Genomic DNA, 7,652 nt, shown 5'->3' with positions numbered 1-7,652 from the left:
AGCTTAAACAAAGGTGTGAAGATAATTTTCCAGGGTGTCCAGTCAGTGTTTGATCTCTGCAAGCTGGTCTTTGCGTCCGAATTTTGGCTTTGGACTGTGAGCCAGACTTCTTTGATTGTCTAAGCAGGAGCAGGAAGGGTTTTCTTCCACCAAGACACTGGGGAGCTGAGCAAGTAATAAATTATAGTCTCTTTAAAAAGACTTTTTAAGGTGAGCTTGTGAGATGTGTCATGCTGGAAAACAAAAGTTAGTGCTAGAACTGTTGAGATAGGAGAGATACCATTGCTGATAACAATATGGAAGTTTCAATTAAGAACACAGATTTACTCTCAAAGTAGACGACAGTTAACTGAGGGTATTTACCTCCTTTATGCCATATGATGTGTTTAATTTATATTATAAATAGATGTAAAATCCAAAGCTAAGTTTGAGAAAATCAGACTGAATGCCTTGTGAATGGTTAGCAAGGATGACTGGGGGATTCTTCATGCAGCACACTGTCCTGCATTAAACAGACATGGCCAAACAGCTGCCCCTCGAGTGTTTGCAGAGAGTAAAACTGGTATAAATTCAGGCATATCTCACCTGAATGCATTCCTCATGTCTGCATACATACACCATAGCAATGTGGATGGAACGCGCTCAGGCTATCCCCATCACTCTTCCCTGAAGAAAATCCGGCACTGGTTCGTTTCCTATCTGTTATCAGACATCCTGGTGATAAGGATCAGTCTTTCATCTAAGATCCTGCTTTTAGCAGGAGGCTGAGCAGATGCAAGGCCTGGAGCGCTCCTATTGCTGTCTTGTCTTGAGCAACTTCGGGAGAGCTTGGCAATGGCTTGGGAAAAAAAAGGAGGGATATTTGGACTGGCACAGGTCTGATCTGACTAACTTCATCTCACAGTAGCCAGGAGCAAGCACCAGAAACACCACTGCAAATCATCATGGGAAGGAATAGCCCCATGTGGCTGACAGAGTGCATCTGTGTTCAGATTAATTCCTTTAAAGGTGGGAATGGAAGCTAGACAGCATCACTTTGGTACGGAACATTTACTCTTTTTCCCTTGGGACAGTCCTGTAGTTGTCCTGCACACCTAGTGTGGGATTTCACTCAGCAGTTGCTATTGCCTTCTCTTGAATCCCACTCAGCATGTCCCTGTGAACTGCTTTAGATGAACACTGTTAACCAGCCCCAGAGCCATCTTTATTGGTGCTCTGAAAGTTTCCAGGCATCTGCAATTTCCAGCTGCTTCTCTGGAGTCAGTTCCCAGCTCCCATTTCAAACCGGCTTATAGCTTCCTTGGTTTTGATTAGTTTAACTGAGGTTCAATGACATTCACTTAAACTAAAGCAAAAGAAGGGTGATGCAAGTCAAACAGGGGTCATCCACAGGCGTTTTGTGACTGTCTTCCAGCTGATGACCAACGATGAAGTGAGAGCAGTGCAGCCTTTGGTACCTCAGCAAGCCCAAAGGCTCTGTAGCAAGGGACTTGCTGCCTGTGTCTTGCAGGGTTGCCCAGAGAAGTGGTAAATGTGCCATCCTTAGCAGTGTTCAAGGTCAGGCTGATCAGAGCCTGGCAGTGGGTTGGAACTGGATGACCTGAAGGTGTTTGCAAACCCTCGGGCTATGTTCTGTGTTTAGTTCTGGGCCCCTTACTACTATGGGTGCTGGAGCAGGTCCAGAGATGGACAGCGGAGCTGGTGCAGGGCCTGGAGCACAAGTGTGATGGGGAAGGGCTGAGGGACCTGAGGGGTTCAGTGTGGAGAAGAGAAGGGTCAGGGGGGACCTGATGGCTGCCTACAAGTGCCTGACAGGAGAATGGAGCCAGGAGGGGCTGGGCGCTGCTCCCAAGGAACAAGGGATGGGACAAGAGGAAACGGCCTCAAGCTGCACCAGGGCAGGTTTAGATGGAGCTGAGGAACAATTCCTGCCCCAGAGGGTGCTCAGGCATTGGAACAGGCTGCCCAGGGCAGGGCTGCAGTCACCGTCCCTGCAAGTGTTCACACAGCGTGGAGATGAGGCCTCAGTGCCATGGGTCAGTGGTGGCCTTGGCAGTGCTGGGAACGGTTGGACTGCATGAGCTGAAAGGGCTTTTCCAGCCTGGTTTAGTCTACAGTTCTGTTACTCTTCCAAGCCCATCACAGCATGCAGAGACAATTCTGGCAAAGATGGCTGTGACTCAGCTTCACGTCTTCCCCCTCTCCTCAGTGCTTCTGATTTTACCAGTTTCCCCTTTCCGTGCCGGCTCCCTGCCGGATGCATTCAGGAAGTGAGCAGTGCAGAGGGTTTGCAAAGCTCACTCCTTACAGCTGCTCCAGCTGCTTCTTGTATTTCCTTCTTGTGAGCTTGGACAAGGTACAGCTGCTGGGACATCACTGGCCACAAACATGACTGCCACCCATCCTTGTCTATAACCCTTTATTTATAAGGATGTTATAGCTCTTGTTCACAAATCACTGCTATCCCGAGCTGCAGAAACCACACCTGTGGGTTCCGTGAAGTTGTATGTAGTGCTAAAAGGCATTGTTTGTTTCCATCCTTGTTTTGTTACAGACATTTAGCAAAGTCAAAGTGAAGCCCTGAAGCTCTTTGGGGCTTTTGTGTTTTCGGTGCCAGTCAAGGGGAGCTTTGAGGAAATTCCATCCTTCCTGCTCTGAATCCCTGTGTCACCGCACTCCAGTTCTCCTAGGGTTGTTCCAGTGCTGAAGGCACAGGAAGGCAGACTTCAGATTCTTTAAGTTATTGGCATACATTTGTGATAAGAAATACTAATACCTGCCAAGATACTCCAGACTGTTGTCCCATGCCTTCTGCCATGGTGTTCCCCCAGAGCCTGCATAGTGATGGAGCACGTCCTCACTTGCATCTTGTCCGTCATGCCTGAGCAGGCCTGGGAAATTCACCCCCTTGTCAATCTGCAAGCCTGGTCCAATATCAGTTATTTTGTGTGTCTTGGTTTAACAAATGCACTCGTGTTTTCCCAGTCTGAGAGGACTGTGGCTGCCTGCGTTTGCCAAGTATGCAAAACCAGCACCTGAAAATGCCAGTATGCTTCTCAATCTAACATGGCCAAGCTAAGCCAAGGTGGTGTCTCCATTTTGGGGATTAATCACATCAAAGCCTTGGGACCTTTCCAGCCTCAGCTTTGTGTTAGAGAGCAGCAATTCACCACAGGGTCTGCTGTGAGCTGGATGTGAGCCTGGGAACCCATGTGCTGAGGGAGAGTGGACCGTGGCCAGCCATGCATCTTCTAGCACGTCTCTTCCCAGATGGCAGGACCTTAACACAGACCCAGAACATGCACGGCTGCAGGCAAACATCATGTCTGTCTTCCTCCTTCAGCTAGGGTTAAAGGTTATGATCTCCAGATGGGGTGTGTGGTAATCCTGTTGCAGTAATTACCCCATTATAAGAATTATTACTTCTATCATGCTGTACTTCCTCCTTTCCTAAGATCATTCGACAAAACCTCTGTTGTGTCCAGATGTTGTGTCTGGGACATGTAAAATTGCAGCTTGTATTACTCAGTGATGTTGCAACTGTTCAATGACTATGAAAACAGTCTCACCTAAGCTCCAAAAGCAGCCCATGGGTAGAAGGATTAAGATCATATTACAATGTAGATCCATATCACAGCTTCCTAACTCTTGCTTTCCTCTGTGGTCAGCATATGATGACCACAGATGATCTTATGTGAGGAACACAGCTGCATCTCCATGATTGCATCTCCCTTGGGATAGCTTGTGGGAAACCTGAGGGGTCTTTGATCAGTGGCTTACTCATGTTCTTCTTTTGCCAGCTGTTAATTCAAAAGTCCAGAAACCACACAGTTATTTTGAGTGAAAGGGAAAGAAAAGTGATGATTTTTGTTGGGACATTCTGTGTCACTGCATGTTTACTGGAAGCTTTTTGGTGGTGATTCCTTCAAGGATGACATGATACTTCATTCACTTGTCTGGACTCTGGATATGGCTACTTGTAGAAGGCACATTTGATGTACTGGAACACATCTTTGGTAAAGGCCCATCTCAGGTCCTGCAGCACTGGGAGCGCAGAGACCAGGATCCATGATGCCTGTCAAGCCAATCTTCCCAGGCTATGTGTAGAAGTGGATGTTTGACCATGCACTAAGGGTGTTGCAAGTGTTGTCGCACACACAAACTTGAACATACTTTAAATGGCACTCTAGATACCCTCCTTGTTTAAGATGTATCAGTTGCCTTCAGGTTACCTTCAGTTTTTCTTGTTTGTGAAGCTCCAAATACTTGTCTACATATTCACTTATTTCATTCCCATCCTCCTTTGCTAAACAAGTCTGGTATTTCATTTAGGGCAAGAACCTAAAATGTCCCATGAGCTTTTTCCTGCAACCTGGGCCCTGGTGATCTCACTTACTGTTTGATCTCCAAGGAACGTGGAAATTACGCATCAGGGTACGGATGCCATTGGAACAAGGCAGCTTTTTGATAAGAACACAGTCAGCTCTTACTGGTGCAAGCTTCTCTGTCATTTCTATCCTTCTTTCTTTCCTGGACCTTTCACCTTGCTTTTTGTTCCCCTCTAGATCCCTCTGTAGAAAGTATTTCTGGGAAGGTGTATGTGGCTTCCTATCAGCTGAAAAGCACATGTCCCTTCTTCCTTCCTACATTTCCTCTTTGCTGGTGACGAGCCACCATTCCCATCGCTGCTGGTCCTATGTCTGAATTCCTCCCGGAAGCTGTTTACAAAGGGAACCCAAAGGAAGGATCTCTAAAGCTTTTAATTGACATTTGTTAGTATTTGTAAAGCATTTACAGAACAGCAACTGAGCGGAGCTTGGCTTCCTTTTTACTACAGGGCTGCAACAGGAACAGCTGTCTTAATGATAAAAGGGTAGAAACCAGACACATGCTTGGTTATTTGGTGTTTCTTTTCATTTAATTATGGGTAAGTTCGCTAAAGTATACAAGAAATGTGATTTTCTGCCTTTATGCCAAAGCAGAACTGAGTTTGAGCCCATAACCTGCACGGGAAGGAATAACCACAGGGCAATGCCCCATGGGATGGAGTCCATGAGCCAGTGGTCCTCTGCCTGCTCCATCCTGGGTTGGGTGTTAGATTCCTTGGCAGTGAATTTCACTTACTGCATGCAGAGTTTTCCCAGTTTTTGGTAAAGAAAATGAACTGGTGCAAATTTTCACAGAAGAATAGCACATTTCTTTGAAATCCTGCAGCAGGATGGACTTAACACAAGTTTTTAAACTAAAAAAAGTTGAACAGAGACAACAATTTTAAACCAACACTTGATCCATTGGATTTTCAAAGCTTTTTAGGAGAGTGGAAAATTGCTGCAATTCATCTGTCATTGGAAATCTTTACCCCTTTAAAAAATAAAGTACCTGTCTTTAATAGTGTTGGGACAATTAAGGCTGTAACATGCAATGCTGTGCATCTTAATTGCTCATTCGTTGCAGTCCACCATTATATCATTGTAGGAAATCTTAAATCTCTGCAATTGTAATGAATAGCTTTATGAAACTAATATGTGCCTTTGGTATTGAATTTAGAATGAAATGTGTACCACAGAGTGTCCCATGTTGGCCCCTTGGGCATATACAGGGTGGAAATCCTCTGCTCCCATAAACTGACAGCCTGTTTTGGGTTACTACATGTGTGAAACCGTCTGTTACTGGTGATACAATTGTCAGTAAGCAAACCACTAAACCTCTCAGCTTGGGCTTGGAACACTGCATGTACTGATCTTCTGACACATCCTCACCCTAAAACGTGGCAGATTCAAGCAGTGCTGGAGGGCTCTGCTAGAATCACAGAGTTAAGCAAATGATGGGACTTTGTGCAGGCAAGAATAAATGGGAATCCTCATATATGGATAATGGAAACCTTATCATCCATATATTATGAGACCATATATACTCCTGAACTGTAGACATACGCTCTGAAAGAGAAGTCTTTATTACTTCGGAATGATAAACTTTAGATGGTGTGTTCTTTGCTAGATCACAAGCATTTGTCCACACTTAGAAACATACTCAAGTTGATCAGAAGTTTCTTCTACTCATCTCTCTCCCTTCTCTGAGTTTCAGTAAAGAGCTTTGAGTTGCTACAGGTATAATAAAAGCTAAATCTTTTGCTTCAGTGTTGGTAGAAATTTTGTTATACACAGCTAATTTTATCTAGAAGTTATTCAGACTATTGCCTCATGAGTAATAGCAGTAATGCAAAAGCCAGACCAAGCCAAGGGAAACTGGTCAGTTACTGTGGGTCAGCACTAGAGATGTGTAGATACAAACTTGTTTTGAGAAATCCTTGCTTGTACTAGTTAGTATTTAAAATAACCACTTCTCACGTAAATTCAAAACAGTGCCAAAGAAAGCTTTCTTTATGATAAATCCTGATTTAGGTTATGGATGTGAGCAGGACTTCTCTTTGAGTCCCTGACTTGGATCCAAGGTCTTTGTGCTTTGGACTTCCTTTTAGAGGTGACTTACTGATTGAGCTTTTTTGAGGACTGTGTTAAAATTTGCTTTCTTACCTTAGCTTTGTGCTCATAGATGCCCTGCATCTAATTTCAGCTGTGCAGTTGTTTTTTAACCCTGATAGAGAAGTCCAACATGTTTTTTTTTAATGCAATTGACAAAGACTTGTAAGAGCAATTCACTTGCTGCAAAAGGCTGTTGGGAATACCTACTTTGTGTGAGGCTGGGGCATAAGTTACTGAGAAAAGCTTCATCCATCTGTTCATCCATCCTTATTTTTTGAGTAGGACATCCAACTCTCTGACATTTGGGTTCAGACTAGGTTTAGAGCCAAATTCCTCGTTTGATTCAGCTCAGAAGAGCATAAGCTTGACAAGAACTGTGAGGAAGATGACTCAAGCTATATCAGCAGTTCCCTGGTTTTGGATGGGGTGGGACGCCAACAGCTCTGCAATCAGTTGTACTCTTTGTGAGGAATGAGTAATCCCTTTGTGGAACGCAACAGGAAGGGAGAGGCTATGAGGTCTATTGACAGACGATATTTTACTGTTGACTTGGAAATGTTTCATTTTAAGGTTCTTGTGTATAATTTGCCTGACATTCATACTGTTGAGGAAACAGGATAGCCAATGGGGCAAGCTGGGCTTGCTGCTACCTACACAGCAATATTTATAGTGGGGTCATTTGAATAAGCAGTGCATAAGTAACAGAACAAAGAACATCCTGAAGACTGAAGATCTGGAAATGGAAACTCTAAGTCACAAGCCCCCATTGCTAATCCACTTTTGGCATGGATGACTTCTGTAACCCTTTGCTTTTGTTCCTTACCTTTATCACTTCCTAGTCTGTAAGACACCAGCAGTTAGTGAAAAGACCACACCAGGCCTTCCAGATGTGGCTGAAAGTAAGCAAGGGTTAGATGTTTGACTTAAAACCAGATATCTACAGAGGTGCCATAGACTTAGCATGCAGCATTGGCTGAATCTTAAGTTATGGGCTGTTTTCCAATGTCTAAAGGGTAGTTAATCTTGTTTTTGTTGTGACATTTAAATCAATGAAAACCTGCAAAAACTGCTGTAAATAAAAATAATGATAACAAAAGAGAACACCATTTCTCTGTTTTGCACACGCTGAAAGCATGTGCTCAGACTCCAGTGACTCCCCTCAAGGGACAG

This window comes from Pezoporus occidentalis, unplaced genomic scaffold (genome assembly GCF_034315485.1).
Source record: "Pezoporus occidentalis ecotype Australia unplaced genomic scaffold, CSIRO_AGI_Poc_V1 ctg64, whole genome shotgun sequence".
NCBI classification, from domain to species: domain Eukaryota; kingdom Metazoa; phylum Chordata; class Aves; order Psittaciformes; family Psittacidae; genus Pezoporus; species Pezoporus occidentalis.
This window is presented reverse-complemented; position numbering follows the sequence as displayed.